Raw genomic sequence first — 9,383 nt, 5'->3', positions numbered from 1 at the left:
GGCACCTGGTTTAGCCCCCTGATGTTGACCCCCAACACACACACACACACACACTCAATTGATGCAAGCCAAAAGGGTCTCTCTTCATGTACACTTCAAATACAGGTAACAGGACCAGTGAAGAGCCAGTACAAGTTGCAATTTCAGCTGAATTTGGGGGAACCCGCTTGAAGCATCCTTTGCACCTAGCTATTTCATTTGCTTTTGTTCAATTGGCTCATTGCAAGCAGTTGAAAGTCTGGGAATTCTTATAATAAACCTGATTTGCAGTGGGGGTTGAATACTTTTGATGGCAGCTGTGGATCAAAAGTCTTTGAAACAACAGAATATAGGCAGCCGCCAAAAGGGTCTCTCTTCACGTACACTTCAAATACAGGTAACTCACAGCTGTGTGTAACTCACAACTCACACACATTTAACTTGCACCATTGCACGGGTGGGGTGGAATAGATAAATGAATGGAGAGCGGAGGAAACACAAACTTTGGTTAACAGCCCGCCCCCCCCACCTTGCAAGGGGTGGGGGCAGCTTCCTGGGTTCCTGGCTTTATACATTTTTTTTAGTACAGTGGTACCTTGGTTTACAACCCTAATCCGTTCCGGAGGTCCGTTTGTAAACCGAAACAGGTGGTAGCCCAAGGCACACTTTCGCCAGTGGGGCCTTCAAAAAAAAATTGTTCATAATAATAAAAAATGGTTGTAATCCAAAAAAAAAATTGCAAACCGGGACATGCACTTCCGGGTTTGACATGTTTGCAATCCAAAACGTATGCAAACCAAGGTACCACTGTATACATGTGGACCCTCAGTATGTAACCTCCCTGTAAGATACGAGTTACCGGTACATAGCAGTCTGTCCAGCAGGAGGCAGTGATGAGTACAGAGGGAATGAGAGTCTGACCCCCCCCCCAAATGCATTTCTCCCCCATCCACCCCCACCCCATTTATCTGGAATATTTATGTCTTTCTCTAAATAAGGGCTGCCTCCTGACAAAATACATCTTAACTCAATTGTATGCATTTTAATATTTAGCATTTGCATATGAATAAAGATAATTCTGAAGGAAAAAAATTTGTCTTACTTGGGATGGGCCCATTGAACTTAATGGGCATGGTTAAAAGGTCTATATTCAATTCAAGGGGTCTACTCTTGAGTTAAAGAGTGGTGCACTCTTTGCTTTAGAAAAAGACATTTCCTCTTAGCCAGCATGGGTAGCTGCTTCTAGGGCTGTTTTCATAAGTATTTGTATTAAAAAGAGTTAACTTTAAAAGAAGAAGAATACCTGATTAAATGATGAAGCATGAACCTGATGGCATAGAAAAGTTTCCAGCAGATGTTTCAAGTTTTAAATGAAAGGCACTTGCGGAGTCACTGTTGCCCTATTCCACAATACTGGGCCGGTAACACTAAAAGGCTCGGTCTCTTGTTGCCAGGTGAGCTTTTGTCAACTTGGGGAACGACCAGCGATGCTTCTGCGGACGATCTCAGTGACCAAGTTGGGATATAAGGGTTCGTGTGGTCCCTGATACAACTGTCAATCACCTGATTCATAAATAATCACCTGAAAGAATCTCTCACCCCATACCCAATCAATCTCTGCGCCCATCCAATACAATATACCACTCAAGCCTTCATTGCTGTGGCACCCACTGTATGGAACTTCTTCCCCTTGAACGTCAGGCTGGTGCCATCTCTGCTGTCTGCTTGTCACCTACTGAAGACCTTCGTCTTCCTACAAGCCTTTTGAGATCTTCCCCAGTATGCATCTGTATTGGAATTGCTCCTAAGATGCTTTCTCAGTTTTTTGTTTGCAGCCCTGGACTCCTTTGGATACCATTTTTTTATTGTAAATAAGTAACAAATACTAATAAAAAAAATATTTTAGAAATGGGACGTTGGCATCCATCTTTGGTCGACAACTGAAAAAAATAATAATAATCTGCAGTGCTGGTTAAGCACCTTTGCATCAAGCTTAGAAACCTCTTTCCATGTGTCAAGGAAGTGGCTTGCAGTGTAGCACCCTGCTTGTGGTTAACGCTTAGCTGGAATGAAATATTCAACGCAGCAATAGAGAAATTAAAATAATAATTTATTTGTCAGACAAATAAATGATTGGCACAGTGGTATATTTACCAAAAGCTCTGCACCACCCCAGCCCTGGTGACCAGCACTTATATTCCCTCAGCCCAGCCTCCTTACTCCTCCTTTTGGCTGCCTCTGTCCAATCAGCCTGGTTGAAATTCCTATTGGCTGTTTGCTAGAACCAATCATAAAAGATACACCCATTTCCTATTACCTTTTATGGGAGACAAAGAGCTATATTTCCTTCTATCAATATCTTACATTTGCCTTGACAAGGCGTCTTAAATATCAGATCACCCTATGCCCTTTGCTCTTCTGCTCTTTGCTCTTCTGCCCTTGGCAACAGGGGCAAATGGCTAAAACAGATGGCTCATGGTTTCAAATTTTGTCATATAAACAGAGGTCTTGGGTTCACCTTCTCACACACCATCAATGAAATAAGAATCTAATATAAGTTGTTGCTATTAGCTCTTTGCCTTTTAACCTTCTCAGGATACCTTAAACCATGTTTTGATGGGAGGCACTATTTACCAACTCTAATTAGTGTTTTTGCAGCTTGGATTGTATTCTGTAATTCATATGACCTTTTGTTCCCAGCTTTTGCTCCTTTTTACAACTTTGAGGTACTGCAACAAATCAATGAGGGGCCCTTGTTCAGGAGTCAGGAGAATAAACAAAAAGACTCTCAGCCAGGTGGTTTCTGCCTGGCCTGGAGCAAGCATTTGGAGCAAGCATCTACAAATATATTTTTAAGCTTATTTTAAAATACAGATCTTTGATCAGATGCCTCATTCCCCCCTTTCAAGCTCAAGGACCTTCATCCCAAGTGTCCTTGATAGCTTGACCTTCATCATATTCCTGAGGTAAAGCTCTGTATAGGGCCATGATATGAGGTAGAGTTTCATTTGAAATCATCTTGCTAATTGTACTTCTAAAACATGAAATGATACATGGCACCATACATAAAACCATGACTACTACCGTCAAGAAAAACAAGCAAGACAATAGTATCCCTTTGAGTCCTGCAACATTTGGTAACCAATTGGTGAGCCATCCCATATCCCATCCTTCCCATGTTTGTACTGGGACATGTGCTATACTCTCCATCTTTGTGGCCAACACACGGATTGCCTCACCATTATCAGAAATGTTAAAGCAACAGGCATTCCCTGTCAAGTTCAAGACTCCACATAGGCCTCCCTGCCTGGCAAGTACATAATCCATTCCCAATTTTAGCTGAAAAATGGCGGCTCTACTTTCATCCAACTGTTGTGCAATTAGTCTCAAACTCTGGGCCGTTGCATTGGTTACAAGTTCCACTACTGCTTGCAATCGAATTATTCTGTTTAGATTATAAATAGGATCCCGTGCCCCTTGTATCAGCTCATCAGGATTCCAGGAGGCAGGATCATAATAGGCTATAATGCGCTCTGGTGGCCAATCATCAGTATCGCTCCAACTCTGGGTACTTCCTCCTGCTATATGAGAAATATCAGCATTTCTTCGTGTACGTTTGACTGAACTAGTGGGCATAACCCACATTGGTGGTAATACCCATCCCAGGAAACAAGTCCCACTCCATTTAGAAGGGAGTTGCTTGTATGCCCATTCTCCACATATCCACCACAACCATCGGGTCTGAGGTTTTTGGAACGTGGAGTGCATAAGGCGAAATATCACAAGGGGTAAAGAGTTCACAATACAGTATGTTAGATTGCCTTTTGCTGTCACAGTTTTGTTCCACACCATTTTCCATGCATGAATAAAAGGAGGTCACAGGGCAAGGTATTCCGAGTTCGATAGGAAGTACCGTCTGCCCAGGTTTGATTATTCTTAATATAATTCCAAGTATAGTGGCAACGAGAAGAGCCTACCATGGTAGAATCAGCTGCATCTGATGATTTATGTACACAGAATTCCCCTTGTACAGGTATAACTCGTATTGGTTTAGGTGAGTTCCATCCAGGGAAATTCTGTACTTCTGTTTGATATGGCATTTCGCTTACCATACCAATGGCATTTAATGGTATCGGTAATAAGGGCATACCTCCCTCTGAATCATCTGGCCCAAGAGAGCAAACAAGGCAATTAGTCTTATTTGTAGCATTGGCTACCATCTCCGCTAAGCCTACCCACATATTGTGGTCATGGCGAAATCCATATTTAGCATATTTGGTCAGATTCAAGGACCCTTCCCCTTCCCAAGGGATCAGGATTAATAATAAAATCATGTTGATGTCTAGTATATGCATTCCTCCCACAAAAGATTACCTTATTGTGATAGCAAAAAAAAATATTAGCCCCTATATAATTCCCCCAGTGACAGAAATGGGAAACCACCAAGACCAAAACATATATCCCGAGGATCCCCAATGAGTAATATCCCTGATAATTGTTCCACAAGGGGGGGGGCAGTCAATCAATTATATAAGAGAATCTTCCCGTTCACAATCGCTGGTTTAGACGCTCCTCAAGCTTCAGGCGTGCGCAGGTCAGCCAGCTTCCAGGTTGTGGCTGCAGCAGGCCGGTCGTCTCAATGTTGCCCGTGACCTAGCCCGTTCCCCGTAGGGCTAGATACAGGGGTTTTTGGAGAGAGTCAGTTTTAAAGGATTAGAGGGGTCACCTTTGCACGTCCAACTGCCTTCGGACTTCTTCAAACGGGAGTGATGAATCCAGGGGGTCACCTCAGCTACCTTCACCGCTGTTGGAGTAGAGAGCAAGACGGTGTAAGGCCCACGCCACTTAGGTGCAAGTGGATCACGTTTCCACTCTTTCACCCATAGCTATCGCCAGCCCGGAACTGATGAATCGGCTCGGCAATGCTGCACGGCGTGCGCTGAGGGCCCACCTGTTAAGAGAAACAAACAAACAAACAAAACACGGGAGAGAGATTGCACTTGTCCCTGTGTCACATGGTCTCCTATTTGAGGTCAGCTGGAATATCCCGAACAAAGGAGGGTGGCCTCCCATACAGGAACTCAAAAGGTGACAACTTAAGTCTTTTTGTGGGTGCGCACCCTTCTGATTTCTGAATTTTCTTACGAATGTCAGAAGCGCACTGTGCCACAAAAGTAGCAGTAATCATTCTGCTGTTTTCAGGGGCTTCAGGGTCAAAAGGAGTCTATATACGATAGACTTCCTGCAGCCTCTCAAAAAGTCTCTCGGCCAAAAGTAGAACATTTGATTTCTATTCTACTTCTGAGACTTTAGACATATTAGTGGGCTTCCGGCATGCCCTGCGGATACCTTGCACAAGCGTCTGGCGGTAGGTAGTAAGCCTGGCCAGGTGAATTGCATTGTTTGGATCCCAATTAGGATCTTCCAAGGGAAAGTTTGTCCTGGAGATGACAAATATTTCCCACTCTGGCCTGCTCATGCAAATATATCCGTGCTTTTTCAATTCATTAGACCCATAGTCGTGAATGGAATGTATTGGAGGGTCGAAGTTCGAGGTGGCCGTGGTCCGGGTTGCCCGTTAACCAGCACAGGCTCCTCAAGTGCATCAAATACTCTTCTAAGAGGGGCTACTACGTGACCTTTCTCTTCACTTTGCTCTAGGGGCCTCAAATCATAGGGGATGGTATCTGTCCCAAGGCGTTCTTTTAGCAGCTTTATACGCCTGGCTGTATTGCTTGCTGACCGTTCAAGGTCTCCCTGTAACTTCTGTAATAATTCTCTAGGACTTGGATGTACAGGGGTTTGGGGTGGGCAATCAGTTGTTCCACTAAAGGAGACTGTAGATGGAGTTCTACTGGGACTCACAGGTGGAACAACCACTTCTGCTTGGGCTTTATTATAGGACTCCAATGCCTCCTGAAGATATTTATCATAATCTATCAAGGAATCAAGGTCTGTGACTTCAGCTCCATTACTCATTCCACTTTCTTGCCTTGGGGTTGCAACTGGTGGAGTGTTTGGATTAGGCTCCCCCCGACGTGGAGCATAGGGTGGAGGTGAAAGCACCTCTTCCTCTGGTCCCTCAAAAATGGGTTTGAGTTTATTTGGCAAGATTCCTTTCCTAGCTTCGGCTTTTACAGCCAATAATTTGCATTGTTGGACTTTGCATTCCCTTATCCATGGAGGATTATTATTTAATGTGCTCAGCCAAGAGTCTATATATGAAAATTGTTCTGGGCACCCTCCAGTTTCTTTGGTAATGTTAGACCAAAGTTTGCTTGCTAAATTTATATCAAAAGTTCCTTGAGACGGCTATGCAGTATTTTGTTTCGGCCAGTCTAATTCACATAACGTTCTCAAGCGCTCTGGGGTCATTTTGACACCATAAGCTCCTGAGAAGGCTTTCTTAAAATTATTTAACATACATTCAAGAGGTGTATTTCCCCCCTTTGAACCTCCAACTCCCATTGTATGGCCCTGTGAAGTATCCACTCAGTCACTCACACACTCGCTTCGTGGGGTTCCTTGCCCAGTGAAGTCGCCTTACTGGGAAACGAAGTACTACCCACTCCACACTCAGGTCAGCTACAAATAGTACTTTCTCACACATACAATGCGCTGGATACTTCACCACACTCTACCTCCCAATATTTCCCTTTTCCTCCACCAGACCAGCATCTGATGTACCCAGCCACCTAGCGTACTCAGTTCCCCTTAACTGAGACGCAGAAGTTTGATCAAGACTTCTCTTCCTCCCAATTAATTGGAGGGCCACAATCCCTTTTGTGCACTTACCCTTAGCTGGTTCCCTGTTAATTTCTCTGGTTCCCCCCGGTTCCGTCGCCGTTCAGTGAGCAGGGTAGTAGACAGACGAGACTGCTGCGTTCCCCTGGAAAAAAGTTCCAGTGCGCGCTGGGTAGACAGTGAGTGTCCTCCCTCTGGTACCCTGCCCACTAAGGCGAAGGGGCTGCGTTCCAGCAGACCACTTATCCGAGTCACAGAGGCACCATAAAATGTAGCACCCTGCTTGTGGTTAACGCTTAGCTGGAATGAAATATTCAACGCAGCAATAGAGAAATTAAAATAATAATTTATTTGTCAGACAAATAAATGATTGGCACAGTGGTATATTTACCAAAAGCTCTGCACCACCCCAGCCCTGGTGACCAGCACTTATATTCCCTCAGCCCAGCCTCCTTACTCCTCCTTTTGGCTGCCTCTGTCCAATCAGCCTGGTTGAAATTCCTATTGGCTGTTTGCTAGAACCAATCATAAAAGATACACCCATTTCCTATTACCTTTTATGGGAGACAAAGAGCTATATTTCCTTCTATCAATATCTTACATTTGCCTTGACAAGGCGTCTTAAATATCAGATCACCCTATGCCCTTTGCTCTTCTGCTCTTTGCTCTTCTGCCCTTGGCAACAGGGGCAAATGGCTAAAACAGATGGCTCATGGTTTCAAATTTTGTCATATAAACAGAGGTCTTGGGTTCACCTTCTCACACACCATCAATGAAATAAGAATCTAATATAAGTTGTTGCTATTAGCTCTTTGCCTTTTAACCTTCTCAGGATACCTTAAACCATGTTTTGATGGGAGGCACTATTTACCAACTCTAATTAGTGTTTTTGCAGCTTGGATTGTATTCTGTAATTCATATGACCTTTTGTTCCCAGCTTTTGCTCCTTTTTACAACTTTGAGGTACTGCAACAAATCAATGAGGGGCCCTTGTTCAGGAGTCAGGAGAATAAACAAAAAGACTCTCAGCCAGGTGGTTTCTGCCTGGCCTGGAGCAAGCATTTGGAGCAAGCATCTACAAATATATTTTTAAGCTTATTTTAAAATACAGATCTTTGATCAGATGCCTCAGCAGCATCCGATTCTCTTCCCCTCCCCTTCCCATCGGTTACGGATAATGCTATTTAGCGGCTTATGAGCTCAAGCTCTTCCTTTGTTGCAGCTTCAACCTGGCAGCCGTCCAAAGGAGAGGGGGCACTTCCTTCTCAGAACTAATCCTCCCCACCCATCCCCATTTACCATCCTCAACATCTTTTGCTCTTATTCATCCTGCAAATTCCAGAGGGGAAGCTGCCTAAGTCTTTCAAGGTGCCAGAAGACTCCTTTCTGCTGCAAGAGACTAGCAGATTTATGGTGGCATAAGCTTTCGCTCCAGTCCATCAGATGCACAAAGTGTTATATTGAATTGCAACACACACACAAAGTTGGGAGTTAGAGTGCGAATCGTGAATTCAGAGAGAAATGAACTGCAGAAAATTTAGGACGGTGATAAGTGCCTTACAGTGGCAATGAATTTGCAAAACAGCCATCGATAACACAGTCATCCTGACACTGGTATGCCGATTAATACATATAATATGCTTGAAATCGACTGCCAGAGATGGCACTGAATCTCTACCAGTATTGCAGTTTAGCAGTTTCACACTTTGGTCTCCCTAAACCATGTGTAACTCAGGATCTGGCAAAGGTGAGCTCCAGTCAATGAAAGGTTATGCCACGATAGATGTGTTTTTGCCACAATAGAGTGACACTCGTCTCCTGTTCTGGAAACTTTAGGTAAAGGTAAAGGTACCCCTGCCCGTACGGGCCAGTCGTGTCCAACTCTGGGGTTGCGCGCCCATCTCGCTTAAGAGGCCGGGGGCCAGCGCTGTCCGGAGACACTTCCGGGTCACGTGGCCAGCGTGACGAAGCTGCTCTGGCGAGCCAGCACCAGCGCAGCACACGGAAACGCCGTTTACCTTCCCGCTATAAAGCGGTACCTATTTATCTACTTGCACTTAAGAGTGCTTTCAAACTGCTAGGTGGGCAGGAGCTGGGACCGAAAGACGGAAGCTCATCCCGCCGCAGGGATTCGAACCGCCGACCATGCGATCGATCGGCAAGTCCCAGGCGCTGAGGTTTTACTCAGAGCCACCCGCGTCCCTGGAAACTTTGGCCTTCGCTAATTAAGAGTGCGATTGTGTGTATGCTTTTTTGTTTTGTTCTTAAAGTACAATTTTTAAACAAGATCACATTTCCTGCGCCCGAAATAAGGCCTGGATTGGTTTCTACTGTATTTGGAGATTGGGTAGAACATAATGCGGCCCAAATATTTATATAAAAATTATATAAATACAGTGCTTTTTTCTGGGGGGGTACGCATACCCTAAACATTTTGCAAATCTTTGTACTTTTGTCCGTTTAATATCTTTATTTCCCCCGATTTGAACTATAAAATGGTGATTTTTCTTGAATCAAAATGAGAGTACCCCCTAAACATTTTTTTAAAGAAAAAAAGCACTGTGTGAGTGTGTGTGCGGCTCTCCAGCAGGTCAGCTCTCATCAATCCCAGTTTCCGGACAAAAACACTATCCTAGTACTGTACAGTACTTTCTTACATC

This window comes from Podarcis tiliguerta, assembly GCF_965153285.1.
Source record: "Podarcis tiliguerta genome assembly, chromosome: 13".
Lineage (NCBI taxonomy): Eukaryota > Metazoa > Chordata > Lepidosauria > Squamata > Lacertidae > Podarcis > Podarcis tiliguerta.
Note: the sequence above shows the minus strand (reverse complement) of the source record.